The following is an 18,394-nucleotide window of genomic DNA, read 5'->3' as shown; positions in this document are numbered from 1 at the left end:
GGCACAAATCCCCACTCAGTGTTGGCAACAAACCCAGTGAGACTACGATTGGCTAGGAGGAGAGACGTATACAGTGAGAAATACTTGAGTAAACAGTGTGACAAAGCCAGCTATGTGCGCTGTTTAGTGTACGGTGCGCTATTGTTAAGTACTTCAGAAAGCTGCCAGAGTGACAGTCGCGTAAAACTTCAGACCAGCTACCAGAGATATACAGAAGCTACCTGAGTATGGAAGAGATGAAGTTCGCGAGGACGAGGATTAGGATAAATCGTGGGTGAGAAGTGTCATACAGTGGTAGATCACGGGAATCGTGGGATTAAGATTGAGTAAAAGTGCGTTCGGTGAAAATAGCGATGGTGCTTGGATATAACGAGAATAGTCGCATCAAGAGAAAAAACTTATAGTAGGAAGATATCTGTTTCTATGTTTATACAATCCAGAAAAATGATTAGCAATCCGAATTAAACGCAAGTACTTTACTTGAACGTTGCCACTTAGACATGTTGATTAACTCACTTATGAACAAAATAATAGGCGAAATTTTAAAACAAGCATCCACTTAGAAGATGAGTTAAAAAGAAAAGTTAGCAAATTTAAGTACGATATGAATTAGAACAAATTCAGTTGATAAGTAGGTAGTTAATACATTTTAAAAACAGTCAGGAAAACATTTTCTGAAATTAAGTTAATTTAGGAATTGATCAATACATTTAATATGCACGTTAATTTTGTCATATCAGTAAACATTGTAAGCATGAATCACGAAAAGCAACAGACTATACCCGGGTCGGCGTCTTGTTAGCGGTGAATCAACATTGGGTATTGGAGTAAAGAGTACTAAACTCGAAATTTCAATAATCTTTCCATACCCAGGTTTCGAGGGCAGTAGCGTAGCGTGGGTGTCAGCCGCCCGGGGCGGAGGAAAATTCCGCCGCCCCCTTATTTAGGTATGGTTCAAATTTTTACAAGATATTATTTATTGTGAAATTTTGCCGCCCCCTAAAAGTGCTGTCCGGGGCGGGCCGCCCCCACCACGCTACGCCACTGTTCGCTGGCTTTTACTTTAAATTTGTTTACGCAAGTTGACAAAGTACACATATAAACATTTATGCAATATGGATTTTAACTGAATAGAAGTACAGTAGTACCTAGGCATTGATTAATAAGTAAAAAGGAAACATGGTGCCTTAGGACACAAAGATGGCTTGAGTGGGAAAATGTTACCTCATTCAAAAACTATAAAGTTTTGTTAAATCAAAAAATGTCAAAACTTTAAATATTTGCTAGGAGTTTATTTTGGTGTTAAATGTCCATACACAATAGAAGGCAAATACAGTTATGTACACTGACACCATCACAGCTGAGAAGATTTCATTCTTTTTTGATCTGCGCCCTAATAAAAGGAAATTTTAAGCGCAGAATTTTCCGTAACAATCATATTGTACATCAGCATTTGAAATTGTGTGCTTTTAGGATACCATTAGATCGTAAGATTGCTGGAACCTTGCCTTTGGGTCAAAATTAAAGATAATTGGAAAGGCAATACAAATGACCATGCCCCACCCCAGCAACGATGCAGGTTGTTATTGTGAAATGTAGCCATATATTAAATAGTAGAAGTAAAAAATATTTCCATGTTTTTTTTTTCTCAAATTCTGAGTCGTTCTCACTGACTGGTAATTTAGTGTATTGGCTACAGCACTGGACTTTAACCCTAAAGTCTGACAGTTTTGTTTCTACTACTCACTCTATATTACTGTCTCACTGTGTGACACCAAGCAAGTTACTTAACCTGGCTGTGTTCCTTGTGTTCTATTACTGTCTCACTGTGTGGTGCCAAGCTGCCTGTGTCAAATGCAGATCAATGATATATACTGCATATATCTCTAGAAACAAAAACAGCATGCAGGACTGCTCTCTTTATTTAAAAAAGTCACACAACTTTTAATAAAAAATCTTCTTGCTAGAGCAGGATCCTGGTAGACTGAGAAAAATGAACTTGAGTATGTCTTGAAATCTGCACTTTTAATTTACACAGCAATCAAACTGATTTAAAGTAATAGGCTGCATGTATAGTTAAGAACAAAATGCATTGCATCTTGAAGCAGTGCCACTTAATAAGACTAAGCCTATAATTTGAAGTACCTTTTTTAGGGCTTCATAAGAATAAGCAGTTAAAAATAATAATATAGGTATAATGCACAAAATTTGATCACATAGGCTTTGAATCGTGCAGGTTGTGAAAAGTGCGTAGACTAGATGATACCAGGTAATGATGCACATAGGCTTTGAATCGTGCAGGTTGTGAAAAGTGCATAGACTAGATGATACCAGGTAATGATGCCTCTTTTTGCGTTATAGAAAAATTTACAGTATGCTTGGAGCAAATTGGCTGAGTGTCGACATACAGTGCAGGCTCATTTTGAAATTCTAGAACAAAGGCATATATATATATATATATATATATATATATATATATATAGAAAGAAAAATATGGAAACACTACAGCAGGTACGAGTCTCTCACTTTAAGCCATTTATTGCCAAAAAAAAAACCTTATCTGCAGGCTTTACTAGACCACAATACAACTTTTACTCTTATAATAAATTTTACAAGTTAAACATAATACTGTGTAACATCCATCCATTATCCAACCCGCTATATCCTAACTACAAGGTCACGGGGGTCTGCTGGAGCCAATCCCAGCCAACACGGCTCAAGGCAGGAAACAAACCCCAGGCAGGGTGCTAGCCCACTGCAGTATTGTGTAACAGCTGCCCTTAATTTTGACAATTTAATTTTAAATTTGGAATTTTCTGTAAGCTCTTTGATTTTAAAAAAGGTACAGTTAAATGCTTGTTTTCCCTGGTGTTTTTCATATACCTGCCTAAACACTTTGAAGGTGAAGATACAAGGAGAAAGAACTCAAGCAAAACTGCGACATGTATGTCACGGTCAACGGAGACAAACTACTTGCTGTAATTTAACCCTGAGCTCCATCTGCTGGTGATTTCTTCAGTTACCCTCGACTTCCCACTGCTGTCTTTTTTGTAGATGACCTGTTACCTTGGTTCTTTCTGTAATTTTGGTGGTTATGTATTTTTTTTTTTTCAAACAAAACATTTTTCATTGTCAGTTACTTTAAAATGTGTGTTACTTTTTTTAGATTATTTCAGTAGTTTTGCAGTGGCTGTATTCAGCTTGTAAATTGTATTAAAAACTATTTTTTAAATGTATGTTTTAAGTAAATACACTGGTGCATGTGATTTCATTTTAGCCAACTTCCAGATAAATAAGCCTTCAGTTTACTGTTGAAGTTGCTCTTTTATGTGTATACATTGTTTGCAAAAACTACCTTTTAAACTTATTCTTGACAAACTTTACAAGTTATTTTTGCAACTAATGAAGTTACTGTAATATTTGTGTACATTTAAGCATTTCATTTTTTGTATTAATGTTTGAAATTATATTGTTGAATTTTTGATAAAAATCGAATTTAGATATTAACTTTTCAAAGTTCACACTGATCTTTTGGGATTTTAGGATGGATTTACAAAATGTGATACCAGTTATTTTAATTGTAACATTTACATTTTGAAACAATTCACCTATTCAAGTTTATACCTACCTCCCTAATTGAGATAGCATTTTTTGGAATGTGATACCAAATGTTGTGCCAAATTTAATATGAAGCTAATGAAAATTGCTAATTTCACGAAATTTTAATTTTCCATGACTGAAATATAGAACTACTTTATGGTTATTTTAAACTGGTTTCATATAAGTAACTGGTAAGTCAGCCAGAGCTGGTTCCTGCATGCCCGTGCTCCCAGTCGTGGATCAATAGGCCCCAGTGCCATGCAAAGCCAAGAAAGTGGAGTATGAATAAAAGTGAAGTGAACTTTACAAAATAAATTTAAAATGAATGAATGAAATGCCACAGTACGATGTTTGTTGATTTGGTTGCAGATTCCGTTAAAGTCGCAGATGCCTTACATTTTGATTATATTTACTTTTGTATGAAATTTTGACGGCAGTTCCTCAAATATTAGAAAAATGTAACTTGCCAACTTTTTTTCATCGCCTGGTTATATTCCTGCTTAGAATCATACTCACTAACTGAATGGAAAGTTCTCTATATTTGTGTGACATGCCACCGGTTGCGCAATGTTAATATGGGGCATTGTACCGGAGGACCATACCCTGATCATCGCAAAGTTCTCTATATTTGTGTGACATGCCACCGGTTGCGCAATGTTAATATGGGACATTGTACCGGAGGACCATACCCCGATCATCGCACCGTATCACGACATACTTCAGTGATCACCGCTCCGTAACACAACGTGGCAGCTTGTCACGTGAATAGCTTTTTTTTTTAAATCGGAGTTCACGCGATATTTTCTCTATCCGGGAGGAGGGGAAAACTTCACGGGGCGGAGCGGCCATCTTGTTTCTTCTGTGGTTTTTTTCTTTGAATCGAGGTGAAAAAAAAGAAGGCAATCTACCAGGGAGCCCAAGTCTACGCGAATAGGGTGCTTCTGGTAAGTGGGTAGCAGACTGGTGGCTATCGCCAGATCACTGTATCTCTGTGTTCGTATTTATCTGAACCTAGACGCCATTTCCCTCTCCGGGTTCTCATTGGTGGTCGCCAGCGCCAAGCTGCGGTGTGACAGTGTAACTCTAGCCTACAGTGTCCTCCATTCCGGCTCTAAAAGCGTATATCATACTTGCATACGGCTGGCCGCTGACCTGGTCTTGGAGCCAGAATGGCGGCAGTTTCGCCCTGTGCCCCGTACCCTTAAAACATTGATTGGTGGAAGCGGGCCGCGGGTTTGATTGGTCTGATGGACAAATCCCGGCTAAATCTTTATTGGTTCGTTTTGCATTCATCGCTTATCTGTACAGTTTTAAGGGGTTTACATTTGGAGAAGGATTGAAAATCTTATTTTATTAGATGGCCCGTCGACACTGTTAGTAACTAGCACACGCTTCACAGTGTAGTCGAAGTTGTGATAACTTGATTATTTTAAATATCTCGATTATTTGAAGGTTCAGTGTTAGTCTCTGAGCTAACTTACAGAGATCACTAGAAGGTGCCGAAATAATAAAAGACTGCAAGGGTTTACTTTAAAAACATTCTGGTTAACGTGGCCTTTTGAGCAAAACAATCGCCTACCACCAAATTGTATCTTGCTTGGCGGATACGTGTGTACATTGTAGGCATAAGCTTGAACAGGCTAAAATGGAATGTGTAGGCAGGGCATTCAAGAAAGTGTGCCCGTTAAACTCGTTTATCGCGTAGCAGGACATTGTACAACACTATTCTTTTATGATTTTGCAAATGTTGGCATGTGTGTAGATTGTGGGACCTACATGGCGAATTCGAGACAGAGTTACCGGGACATCTGCAGAATGGTGCAGTGCCTGGAGCTTCAGTTCAAAGACTGTAGAAGGAACAAACGGGGCTCGGCTCAACTTCTTGAAAGAGCAAGGATGCCGGCAATTTTCTTGTACTCAAAACTTTTTTTTTTTCCAGACCGTTGTTTTGTACTGCTACTAAATACTTGCTCACTAAACTTATTTGATAAATATATATCGAGTATGGACAAATACTTGAGAGAACCGTTCAAACGAACGGTCGAGCTAGGTTTAAATATGGACCAGAATATATTAACAGTCTCATTTAAAAGCATTCTGTTATGGATGTTGCAGGAAGCACGATACACTAAAATCCTAAATTCCTCCCAAGTTTCAGTTTTCTGGCATAGATGACAACATTCATTTAGTCAGTTATTACAGGATTTCCTGACTCTGCTGCTGAGAAGCATCCTAACTATATGATGCTGTCACCAGAACTTTGCAGATGAGCAGTGTTCGAAGTACTGTATATCACATACTCAACCCAGTATCTAGGGCAAAAAAGTACTCTGACTACAAGACGTGTCTGTTAGTAATCTAAAAGTATAGATGGATATATATATATATATATATATATATATATATATATATATATATATCTCCATGTGTATGTATGTGTGTTTGTGTGTGTGCATAAAATCATTTATTCTTATTAAACACACTTCCATTTGTTTGTGCAGTTACCTGTACAGTAATTACAAATAATGTGGCTAAAAGATGCGCAACTTAATGCCAAACTGAAATGAAAATAGAGAAAAGCATTGGCTCACCTGCTAAATTATAGCACACTTTACAGTGTAAATACAATGTATTGAAGTCCTAGACCAGCCATATGGAGAAATTGACCATACTGTAGAAAAAAACATCTAATAGCAGGTTTATCATTGGATTATGAAAGATCTACTCCGAAACAGACCATGCACTGCCCCATACTGTGTGCTGAAAAAGTTGTGAATTAGAAGGACTGCATAATTGGCACACACAGCTATTTCAAAGGAAACAAGCGAAAGCAACATGAACATCTTCAGCAGCAGTTCTGTTAGGGATATGCTATACTAAATTAACAAACCTTCCACCTTGGTTTAAATGCTGGTACTGATTCTGTTTCTCTGATAGTAGAAAGTGAGGTGATCCAGAGTTAAAAGTTCTGCCCCATATGTCAATGTCATTTATCCTTGGAACCCTAAGCAGAACTGCATCCTTAGGTTGAAATGTTCTCTGTAAAAGCGATTGAAAGGGTTAAACCATATGCAATATTAATTGTAAGATGGAGGATTTTAAAATCTTCATTAAACTTAACTGGAAGCAATTGAAGTGATTTGAGAACTTGGCTGTAATATGGTTGTGCGTATTGTAGTGGTGATACTTCCTGCTGAATTAAGTTAATTACAGTGTAACAAGTTGAGTATATATATATTACCTGTTGGTAAAACATTACAATAGTCAACTCTTTTTGAAACAACTTGATTTTTAAAGTTTTGCAGCTGAAATCAGGGGTTGGAAACTAAGTGAAGGAGTGTGACAGCAGCAGGTAACATCTGTTTAATAGATAACACATGGATGTTTTTTTACATATTTGTAGTAGTAAAAGATGATATACAGTCTGAAGTTAATCACTTAAAATTAATGTCAAAACTGTGGTTGTATATATTCCTTAAGTCATTTATAACATAATGAAGGGCCTTTACTGTGCTGTGATTATAGTGAAAGCCAGGCAGAAATGCCTCCTAAAAGTTGGTTCAGTTGAAATTGGTATACAGTTGAACATTTGGATATAAGTAAGGTTTTTTTTTTTTTTTTTTTTAATTAGAGGTCTAACAATGGCTACTTTGATGGAATTCTGGATGATGACATTTCATAATTTAGTTAAGTGTTGATTGGGTAGCTAATCAAACAGGTTTTTAGACAAACTAGAACTGGATCTAAAATCACCTATCAAAAAAACTAAAATGAACACATTTATTAACAAATTGAATTTCTTGACAGAATGGAAGACTTTTTGATGGCGACAAGTGATGACATGTCCAGAAATTTTAAGTTCATACAAAACTATATGGTAGATGGTAGCAAATTTTAACCTTCACCAACAAAAAGAACGAACACTTAAATTTTCTAATGTTTTTTGCAGATTTATACATTTTCAGTTTCATTTTATGTGGTGTACATTGATTTGTAGATTACTGAAAAAAATACACATTTAGTCTAAAATTCTAAACTGAAGACAAAAAATGTCGAGACATTGGGGACTGAATACTTTTACAGTATACAGCTGTGCCAGTATTAAAAATACAAATTGTTTCTTGAAAAGCAAACCAATTGTTCTAGAAGCAATGTTGTAGATGAAAAATCATATTAGGAAAACTAATACTGTATACGGTAAATCTGCACTGCTGTTGCAAGCTCCAAAATTATGGGTTAAAGAACCAGTTATGTTTTTACAGTCTGTGAGGGTTTTTCTAGGTATCTGAGTTTTCCACCCACAACTTAAAGTTGATGTCCAGATTGGATTCTGAATTCTGAGTGAATAAGGGTCTCTGCAAGAGTGTACTATTATGAAATGACATGGAACCTGCTTCTATTCATAATGGTGTTTGAAAATGGTTTGTCACTTTTTGTTTGCCCTTCTATTCAGTATGTGTATACATGTATATAAATATATAATATAAAGAGAAACAAATTCAAACTTCACATATAACTTCTAAAATATAAAATTCTCAAGCCTGTTTAATTTATTTCATGGTGGAGTTGGGCTGGAGTTATTCCAGGAGCACTGTAAAATGCAGAAAACAACTTTGGACAGAGTACCAGTCAATGGCAAGGCTTGCTCACATACACACAGGACTAATTTGGCCCCGAACCTTACTAATTCCAGATCCCATCTGTGATCATCTGTTGCTAAATTAATAAAAAGATCATACTGCAGTTTTACTTTAATTATAATTTTGTAAATACTTTAATCACTGTTTTGCACAGCAAGGATTGTGCTGTCATTGTGTTGGCATTTGATCAGGTTAGTACAGTCTGCTTATTTGTCTGGATGTACAGTAACCATATGCCAGTGGAATTTAATGACTAACCCTTTCCAGTGCTGGGGGGTTGTAGTAGAGTTAGTGCATTAAAAAAAAAAAAGATATTAAATGGCTGTCGAATGCCACCTGTGTAGCTGTTAGGAACCTGTAGTCTTTTTACTCGTGCAATATATGGATGCCTAGGTTAACATTTTCCTTGTCTTTTATATCAACACAGACAAATGAGGGTACCGCTTATGCAGAAATCTTTAAATTTCTCAGTAAAAGTGGTACATCTTGTCTGAAGAAGGGGCCTGAGTTGCCTCGAAAGCTTGCATATTGTAATCTTTTTAGTTAGCCAATAAAAGGTGTCATTTTGCTTGACTTTTCACTCAGTAAAAGTGAAAACTTTTGTGTACAGTAATGTAAAGTGAATTAGTGTAAATAAGTTACCAATCCTTATTACTTGCTCTGTTTGCCTAATTTGTGAGTTGAAGTGCTTTTACTATACATTTTGCAGTAAAGTCCATTTTCTAAATTGTACATAGTCATGTTGAGCAATTCAGCATGAGATTGATAGGTGATCATTCCTCTCCTAATGGATTGTATTGCTTTTACAATTTACTGAAGTACAGTTCTGAAATTAAACTTAAGGTGCTGTCAATTTAGTAACAAATTAACACCCTGCTGTTACATATGCAAGGGCATTAAAACTAGTTAGTATTTTCTGGATTCCATTGTAAGTTAAAGAGTAACTAACTGAATTACTGATGCATTGAATGTCTGCTTCAGATTAACCTCCTACGAATAAATAAACCAGCATGTGAGAATAATGCACCATTTTTCTCCTTTTTCTCTTTACTATGGGCTTGCAGGTTATACAGCAGTGTATGGGTGGTGAAGTTGTTAGGTCCACTGCCTAGGTTCACATCCTATGCCTTGTTATATATAGTCCATGTGTAGTCTAGGTGGTATTTTCTCCTACAATGAATAGGTTAACTGATGTTTCTAAATTGACTCGATATATGCGAGTGTGAAAGTGTGCATTAGCAGCTATATAGAGTTCCTGCTTTGTAGCCAGTCCTGCTAGAATTGGCTGTGGTCCCACTGCAACACTGAATTGAATCAAGTTAGTTTAATAATTCTAAATTTATTTGTTTTAATGAGTTAATACTTATTCTGTGCTTAATGTATTATCTGTATTTTCTCTAGTATGTCGACTAATGTCTTTTTAATAGTTTGGTGTAGACTTTGTTTCCTTCTGTGAATGTAAAATTAAAAAGTGAAGGATCACTTTTTAGATGTACATGGCAGGTCTTTTATTACATCTTTATTTTTTTAAATTATTACTCCTTTACAACATTCAAATGAATTTAACAATTTATTAAGTAGTGACTGGTATTCTCTTCAGGAGTGGCAACTGCCTTGTGCCCAGTGTTGCTTGGATGGTCTCTGACACATAATGACATAGTACTACAATAAACAGATTTAGTAAATAGGTTGATGGATGAATTTACTGTTGTACTTACATTTATAAAGTAATGTACATCAACCCCTCCTTTAACCGCCACCTTACCGTGGTGGAGGGGTTTGTGTGTCCCAATGATCCTAGGAGCTCTGTTGTCCGGGGCTTTATGCCCCTGGTAGGGCCACCCAAGGCAAACTGGTCCTAGGTGAGGGATGAGACAAAGAGCGGTTAAACAAAACCTCCTATGATGAAAAACAATTTTGGACGGCGTTTTCCCTTGCCCGGACGCGGGTCACCGGGGCCCCACTCTGGAGCCAGGCCTGGAGGTGGGGCTCGATGGCGAGTGCCTGGTGGCCGGGCCTGCACCCATGGGGCTCGGCCGGGCACAGCCCGAAGAGACATCGTGGGTCCCCCTTCCCATGGGCTCACCACCTATGGGAGGGGCCAAGGAGGTCGGGTGCAGTGTGAGTTGGGTGGTGGCCGAAGGCGGGGACCTTGGCGGTCCGATCCTCGGCTACAGAAGCTGGCTCTTGGGACGTGGAATGTCACCTCTCTGAAGGGGAAGGAGCCTGAGCTAGTGCGCGAAGTTGAGAGGTTCCGGCTAGATACAGTCGGACTCACCTCGACGCACAGCTTGGACTTTGGAACCAATCTCCTTGAGAGGGGCTGGACTCTCTACCACTCTGGAGTTGCCCCCGGTGAGAGGTGCCGAGCAGGTGTGGGTATACTTATTGCCCCCCGACTTGGAGCCTGTACATTGGGGTTTACCCCGGTGGACGAGAGGGTAGCCTCCCTTTGCCTTCGGGTGGGGGGATGGGTCCTAACTGTTGTTTGTGCGTATGCACCGAACAGCAGTTCAGAGTACCCACCCTTTTTGGAGTCCCTGGATGGGGTGCTAGAGGGCATACCTTCTGGGGACTCCCGCGTTCTGCTGGGAGACTTCAATGCTCACGTGGGCAATGACAGTGAGACCTGGAAGGGCGTGATTGGGAGGAATGGCCCCCCCGATCTGAACCCGAGCGGTGTTCTGTTATTGGACTTATGTGCTCGTCACGGATTGTCCATAACGAACACCATGTTCAAGCATAGGGGTGTTCATATGTGCACTTGGCACCAGGACACCCTAGGCCTCAGTTCGATGATCGACTTTGTGGTCGTGTCGTCGGACTTGCGGCCACATGTCTTGGACACTCGGGTGAAGAGAGGGGCGGAGCTATCAACTGATCACCACCTGGTGGTGAGTTGGCTTCGATGGTGGGGGAGGATGCCGGTCAGGCGTGGTAGGCCCAAACGTGTTGTGAGGGTCTGCTGGGAACGTCTGGCAGAGCCCCCTGTCAGAAGTAGCTTCAACTCCCACCTCCGGCAGAACTTCGACCACATCCCGAGGGAGGTGGGGGACATTGAGTCCGAATGGGCCATGTTCCGTGCCTCTATTGTTGAGGCAGCTGACCGGAGCTGTGGCCGTAAGGTGGTCGGTGCCTGTCGTGGCGGCAATCCCTGAACCTGTTGGTGGACACCGGCGGTGAAGGATGCCGTCAAGCTGAAGGAGTCCTACAGGACCCTTTTGTCCTGTGGGACCCTGGAGGCAGCTGATAGGTACCGGCAGGCCAAGCGGAATGCGGCTTTGGTGGTTGCTGAGGCAAAAACTCGGGCGTGGGAGGAGTTTGGGGAGGCCATGGAGAATGACTTTCGGACGGCTTCGAAGAGATTCTGGTCCACCATCCGGCGTCTCAGGAAGGGGAAGCAGTGCAGTGTCAACACTGTATATGGTGGGGATGGTGCGCTGCTGACCTCGACTCGGGACGTTGTGGGTCGGTGGGGGGAGTACTTCGAAGACCTCCTCAATCCCATTAACATGCCTTCCAATGAGGAAGTAGAGCCTGGGGACTCAGAGGTGGGCTCCCCCATCTCTGGGACTGAGGTCACCGAGGTGGTCAAAAAACTCCTTGGTGGCAGGGCCCCGGGGGTGGATGAGATACGCCCGGAGTTCCTCAAGGCTCTGGATGTTGTAGGACTGTCTTGGTTGAGACGCCTCTGCAACATCGCATGGACATCAGGGACAGTGCCTCTGGATTGGCAGACTGGGGTGGTAGTCCCCCTCTTTAAGAAGGGGGATCGGAGGGTGTGTTCCAACTACAGAGGGATCACACTCCTCAGCCTCCCTGGAAAAGTCTATTCAGGGGTCCTGGAGAGGAGGGTCCATCGGAGAGTCGAGCCTCGGATTCAGGAGGAACAGTGTGGTTTTCGTCCTGGTTGCGGAACAGTGGACCAGCTCTATACCCTTAGCAGGGTCCTGGAGGGTGCATGGGAGTTTGCCCAACCAGTCTACATGTGTTTTGTGGACTTGGAAAAGGCATTCGACCGTGTCCCTCGGGGAATCCTGTGGGGGGTACTCCGAGAGTATGGGGTACCGGCCCCCCTGATAAGGGCTGTTCGGTCCCTGTACGATCGGTGCCAGAGCCTGGTCCGCATTGCCGGCAGTAAGTCGAACCCGTTTCCAGTGAGAGTTGGACTCCGCCAGGGCTGCCCTTTGTCACCGATTCTGTTCATAACTTTTATGGACAGAATTTCTAGGCGCAGCCAGGGTGTTGAGGGGGTCCGGTTTGGTGGGCTCAGGATTGGGTCACTGCTTTTTGCAGATGATGTTGTCCTGTTTGCTTCATCAGGCTGTGATCTTCAGCTCTCTCTGGATCGGTTCGCAGCCGAGTGTGAAGCGGCTGGGATGAGAATCAGCACCTCCAAATCTGAGACCATGGTCCTCAGCCGGAAAAGGGTGGAGTGCCCTCTCAGGGTTGGTAGTGAGATCCTGCCCCAAGTGGAGGAGTTCAAGTATCTCGGGGTCTTGTTCACGAGTGAGGGAAGAATGGAGTGTGAGATCGACAGGCGGATCGGTGCGGCATCCGCAGTAATGCGGGCTCTGCATCGGTCTGTCGTGGTGAAAAAGGAGCTGAACCGCAAGGCGAAGCTCTCAAGTTACCAGTCGATCTATGTTCCTACCCTCACCTATGGTCATGAACTATGGGTAGTGACCGAAAGAACGAGATCGCGAATACAAGTGGCTGAAATGAGTTTCCTCCGCAGGGTGTCTGGGCTCTCCCTTAAAGATAGGGTGAGAAGCTCGGTCATCCGGGAGGGGCTCAGAGTAGAGCCGCTGCTCCTCCGCATCGAGAGGAGTCAGATGAGGTGGCTCGGGCATCTGATCAGGATGCCTCCTGGACGCCTCCCTGGTGAGGTGTTCCGGGCACGTCTAACCGGGAGGAGGCCCCGGGGAAGACCCAGGACACGTTGGAGGGACTATGTCTCTCGACTGGCCTGGGAACGCCTTGGGATTCTCCCGGAAGAGCTAGAAGAAGTGGCCGGGGAGAGGGATGTCTGGGCATCTCTGCTCAAGCTGCTGCCCCCGCGACCCGACCTCGGATAAGTGGGAGACAATGGATGGATGGATGTACATCATTAGTTTGTTTGATCTTGAAAATATTGAACTAGGAGGTGTACAAGGCTGAGCATTGATGCTGAGGAAATGTGATCACGTAATTAAATTAACACTCGGCATAATGACATTGCCCTGTTCTCTTATTTTTCCATACATGTGTTATGCTAAACAAGCTGTGGCTTTCTCAAAACAAGATTTTTAATAATTACGATATTTGTAAGGATTACACCTACTATTGCTACAAATACATTGAATAATAAATTACATTGTTACTTAAAAAATTTATAATCACCTAGCTTTCTCCTGAACTTCTTGCATCCAGTTTGTGGTCACAGAGGCCTGGAGCCTGTCATCGGTACTGGAAATGGTCCCATTCGATTACTGAGTGCACACATTGATTTGACCCTATTATAGAGTTGCAGTCAATTTGAACCTGCACACGATTGGAATGTGGAAGTAAAAGCATACTCCCAAGCTAGCAAAGGGAAGAACATGGAACGACATGTTTTCCTGGAACACGAGGATCACTTGTCTAATTTGTGACCTCTGCATAACTGTAAAGTCATGCAGAAAGCCAGGTCTGGCCTTAACAGGAATTAAAATAGCTTAACTCCCACTTTATAGTCAGTCCATCTTCTGGCCGTTGCTTGTGTTAATGTGAAAGCTACTTGATGTTGTTAGAAATTACCTAATTAAATTTAGTGTGCATTGAGAGTATTTTTTGTCAATTACTAATAAAGTAATTTAGTTATTTAATGCTTTTTTTTTAACAACCACTTCAAGTTTTATGACCCAGAGGCTGTCTGTCCCTTACAGTAAAGATGTGGTTATTGCAAAATAAAATGCCGTTTAAATTTTTTCCATTGAAGCTGTGTCATATATAGACTTAATATTTCTGACTTCACAAATCTAGTTCCGTAAAAAATTGTGTTGCTTACTAATAACCCAAAATATAAAGGTACTTTCGCCTTAAATTATGTGGATAATTATATAAATAAAGGAGAGAGACCGTCGCTTGAGCCAATCACTTAATGCATATTTGTGTGCGTCAAAGCCGGTGTTGCCAATGCGCGTCATCGTGGGGCAGGACCAGAAAGACATTTAGTTTGACATTGTAAATCGGGGAAACGTTAAATATGAAATGCCTCTAATGTTTCACTAAGCGTTTCGAGCAAAAATGTTGAGAGATACAATTTAAGTAGAGAGAAGCTTAATGCTTCCTACAACAAGATCTTACTACTTTCTTTTCTTTGCCTTTTTCTCCCCTGACCCCTATCGTACAGCTCAAGGTAACTTAAAACAGGAAGTTAGCTTGTTGGTTTAAAAAGGAGGGGGCGTGAGTGGGCGTAAGAGTTGGTCTAGGACAAGCAAAGTAGCCACTGATAGAACTAGTCACACCCCCCTCCAAGTAAAACGGCCAATGCGCAGTTCGGAGAGGCGGGGCAAAATAACAAGTAGCATGCTAGATTGATTGTCTTTGAATGTTAAAGGGGTAGGAGCTGCAGCGCAGGGTCTGTAGTCTCAAGTGTTTTTTCTCTTTCGGAAACAGGGGTCATGTGAAAGACAAAGGCAAAAGACGACACGATGGCTTACAGTGTGAAACAATCCGAGGCGTACTTCGGCAGCTTCTTGAAACCTTGGCGTTAATGGCTTGAATTCGAGCGATGTTCCCATAGCTCTTTAATGCCTTTTGTTTCCTCCTCATCTTCTTCTGTATTCAAGGGGACAGAATTAAAATGCAGCTGCCACTGGTAAGAAGCCGGTAAGTTTAAGTGAAGATTAGCTCTAAAACTGAAGAGCGGTATCAAAGTATTTTGACTCTTTGAAGTTGAGTTAAATTTGACCCGGTGCAAGTTTTGTATGGGCCTGAGAGTAGGGGCCCACAAACAAGTAGAGTGCCCTTCACTCACTGCTGCAATAGTTTTGGATTCCTCAATGCATTACAGATCATATCTGATTCCGAACATTTTGACCGTTGTTTGAACTCTTGAGAAATTGAGCTATTCATTGCTGGCACGATGTGTGCCTTTGTTTTGTTCTTTTAACAGTATTATTTTTGCAGCATCACCCTTGTCGAGTACATAATTTGTGCTTTACAGTAAACTTTTACTTTTTGCACAAGTTAATGTCCTGCAAAAAAGTTCTCTTTATTAAAGGAACAAAGTGCTGAATGTTAGATTTTAATCTGCTAAAGGAATTTGTTGATGGATATATGCTTTGTTCCCTCCCCAGCTGGTGCACTTTTCTTCCCGTAATAAATGCATAGAATCCTTAGTTCTTGAGTGCAACTTTATTACAGCATGTGTAACACTGTAATGTATCACATAAATATGCAAAGCAAAACGTAATGTTACTGTAAGATTTATAATATTAAATATGTGATTTCAGTTTACAGATACGTTTTATTAAAATCCTGTGTTTTTATGGCATTCATAGTGGTTCATAGCATTCTCTTAATTTTCTAGTAATTACGTTTCGAGTACAGTGTCAACCCCCCTATTGATGAGTGAGTGTAAATTAAGATCAAGCTTCTGATGTTACCCTTTCAAAAAGAAGTTATATATAACATGCCTAGCTTTAAGGGTGGTTTTATTCTTAACATCTTGAGGTTTGTGTTGTAAAAATAAAACGTAGGAAGGAATTTAAGTAAAAAGAATTTTGCATGAAAATCAGGGTTATAGCAACAGAAAAGGACATTTTAAAAGCTGAAGCCTATGCAGTTATCTTCAGTGTGTGAAAGTTATTGATCCCTCCTTATGATTAAAATTAATAAATAGCTGGAGCTACAGGTGTTAGACGCAGTGTTTGTCAGTATTTGCAACGCGCAAATAAGAAATGAAGGTCAGTGAAGTAGCTATGGAGTAGAGGACATAGTTTTCATAGGAAACTATCCTTTCGTCAATTTAAAATGGGTGGGGGAGAAATCTGATGAAGTCCAGTTGGCGAAAGGTCTTTTATTCTGAATATAGAATTTAAATTGTGTTAGATAATGAAGGAAATGTCTTTCCTACTTTTCCCCCAGAAAAGAACCTGTTAAGCGAAAAATGTCACAGTACTGTTTTGCAGTGACACCATGGCAAGGATAAGCTTGTTATATTACCAATATGAAACTATTGCAGTGAAGTTCAATCTAGTATCTTTAAAAGAACATGGTTTGCTAGCTAAAATTGTGCATTCTAAAATTGTTTATTTTGTTGCTTAACATATAACATTCATATGCATGTTAAATTAAGTTATTTATTGAAAGTGTCTATTTCATAGTTCTGTGAAATATTGTTTTGCTGTGGTTGAACACATGTACATTTAAGCATATTGAACCTAGGAGGATATGAACAAGGTCTCAATTTCATGATTCTTGATATTCATTGTTCATTCAGTTTTGCATGAACAGGTAAGAGCACACTAGTAGTGCTGTGGTTGTTTTGTTATGCTCCCTATGTAACTAAACCAAGAGAGATAGGATGTGAACGTTTTTTGGTTAATCTCTGATCATAGTTTACCAGGTTTCCTTTAATGATTGATGATAAAAAATACCATGATAATTTGGCACACACAGTAGTTTTGTTTCTTTTTTGAATGTTTGTACATTATTTATTGTTTGCAAATCTTACTGTAGGTTTGTGCTGTGTTTTTTTTTTTTTTTTTTTTTTTTTTATATAACCACACCCAGCAGTAAATACTTGCACATCTAGGAAGAAGATGCCATCACACCCATTGTGGAATTATTGTTATTTTTAGTCCTCAGAGTACCCTTCTGAGTTCTTTTCCTTTACAGATTACTAACTTTATTTGTTCTTCTGATTAACTCTAAGATTTAATGTCTGTAACAGTATTGGTGTATTATTTATAAATACAGTGTTAAGATAATTATAACAACACATTAAAAATAATTTTACATATTTTATTTTTCCCAGCAGAACCTTAATTTGTTTCCTTTAATTTTTGTATATATTTAGTATGTGGAAGTATTTTTTCATAAAATTACATGTCCTGGCTTTCAGTGGAATTTTTTTTTCTATATTCCTAAAACTTTTTTCAAGTATGTGTCTTTTGTTTTTAAAAAAAAAAAAAAAAAAATTAAAAAATTGTAGACTATAACTCGAACAAATAGCCCGGACATTTTGCGGATAGCTTTTAGTTGTTAGGTTTAAAAGCTGGTAAGTTTTTGAGTAAATTCCAAAAATTCACATTTAAGCTTTTAAAGTTGAAATGTTTCAAAACTAATACCAATAAAACTCAAACCACTTATCAAAAGTTCATAAAAATTACATTGTGCATTTACGACTTTTAATGAAAAAACACATTTTATGTGTGTATATATAATATTACAGTAATCCCTCCTCCATCGCGGGGGTTGCGTTCCAGAGCCACCCGCGAAATAAGAAAATCCGCGAAGTAGAAACCATATGTTTATATGGTTATTTTTATTTTGTCATGCTTGGGTCACAGATTTGCGCAGAAACACAGGAGGTTGTAGAGAGGCAGGAACATTATTCAAACACTGCAAACAAACATTTGTCTCTTTTTCAAAAGTTTAAACTGTGCTCCATGACAAGACAGAGATGACAGTTCCGTCTCACAATTAAAAGAATGCAAACATATCTTCCTCTTCAAAGGAGTGCGCATCAGTAGCAGTTAATGTCACAGAGATAGAGAAAAGCAAACAAATCAATAGGGCTGTTTGGCTTTTAAGTATGCGAAGCACCGCGGCACAAAGCTGTTGAAGGCGGCAGCTCACACTCCCTCCGTCAGGAGCAGAGAAAGAGAGAGAGAGATAGAGAGAGACAGAGTTTGTTTTTCAATCAAAAATCAATACGTGCCCTTCGAGCTTTTAAGTATGCGACCGTGCAGCATGTCGTTTCAGGAAGCAGCTGCACAAAAGATAGCAACGTGAAGATAATCTTTCAGCATTTTTAGACGAGCGTCCGTATCGTCTAGGTGTGCGAACAGCCCCCCTGCTAATCCCCCTACGTCAGGATCAGAGAAAGTCGGCGCAAGAGAGAGCGAAAAGTAAGCTGGGTAGCTTCTCGGCCATCTGCCAATAGCGTCTCTTGTATGAAATCA

The 18,394-nt window shown here is 40.1% G+C and overlaps 1 protein-coding gene across 7 annotated transcripts in view; it reads left to right on the top strand.

The window, feature by feature from the left end:
- The first annotated feature begins 4,417 nt into the window (after positions 1–4,417).
- The window catches only part of nfyc (nuclear transcription factor Y, gamma), a 129,346-nt gene continuing 115,369 nt past the window's right edge, over positions 4,418–18,394 (top strand). For 3 of the 7 annotated variants that reach the window (XM_028818353.2, XM_051936340.1, XM_028818350.2), the window contains exon 1: positions 4,418–4,544. The gene's annotated coding sequence lies outside the window, so the exon portion shown is untranslated. Of the gene's footprint in view, positions 4,545–14,806; positions 15,093–18,394 lie in introns of those variants that run through there. The other 4 variants (XM_028818354.2, XM_028818351.2, XM_028818352.2 and 1 more) reach the window with 2 other exon arrangements.

The sequence above is a fragment of the Erpetoichthys calabaricus genome, chromosome 14 (assembly GCF_900747795.2).
Source record: "Erpetoichthys calabaricus chromosome 14, fErpCal1.3, whole genome shotgun sequence".
Lineage (NCBI taxonomy): Eukaryota > Metazoa > Chordata > Cladistia > Polypteriformes > Polypteridae > Erpetoichthys > Erpetoichthys calabaricus.
This window is presented reverse-complemented; position numbering and strand designations above follow the sequence as displayed.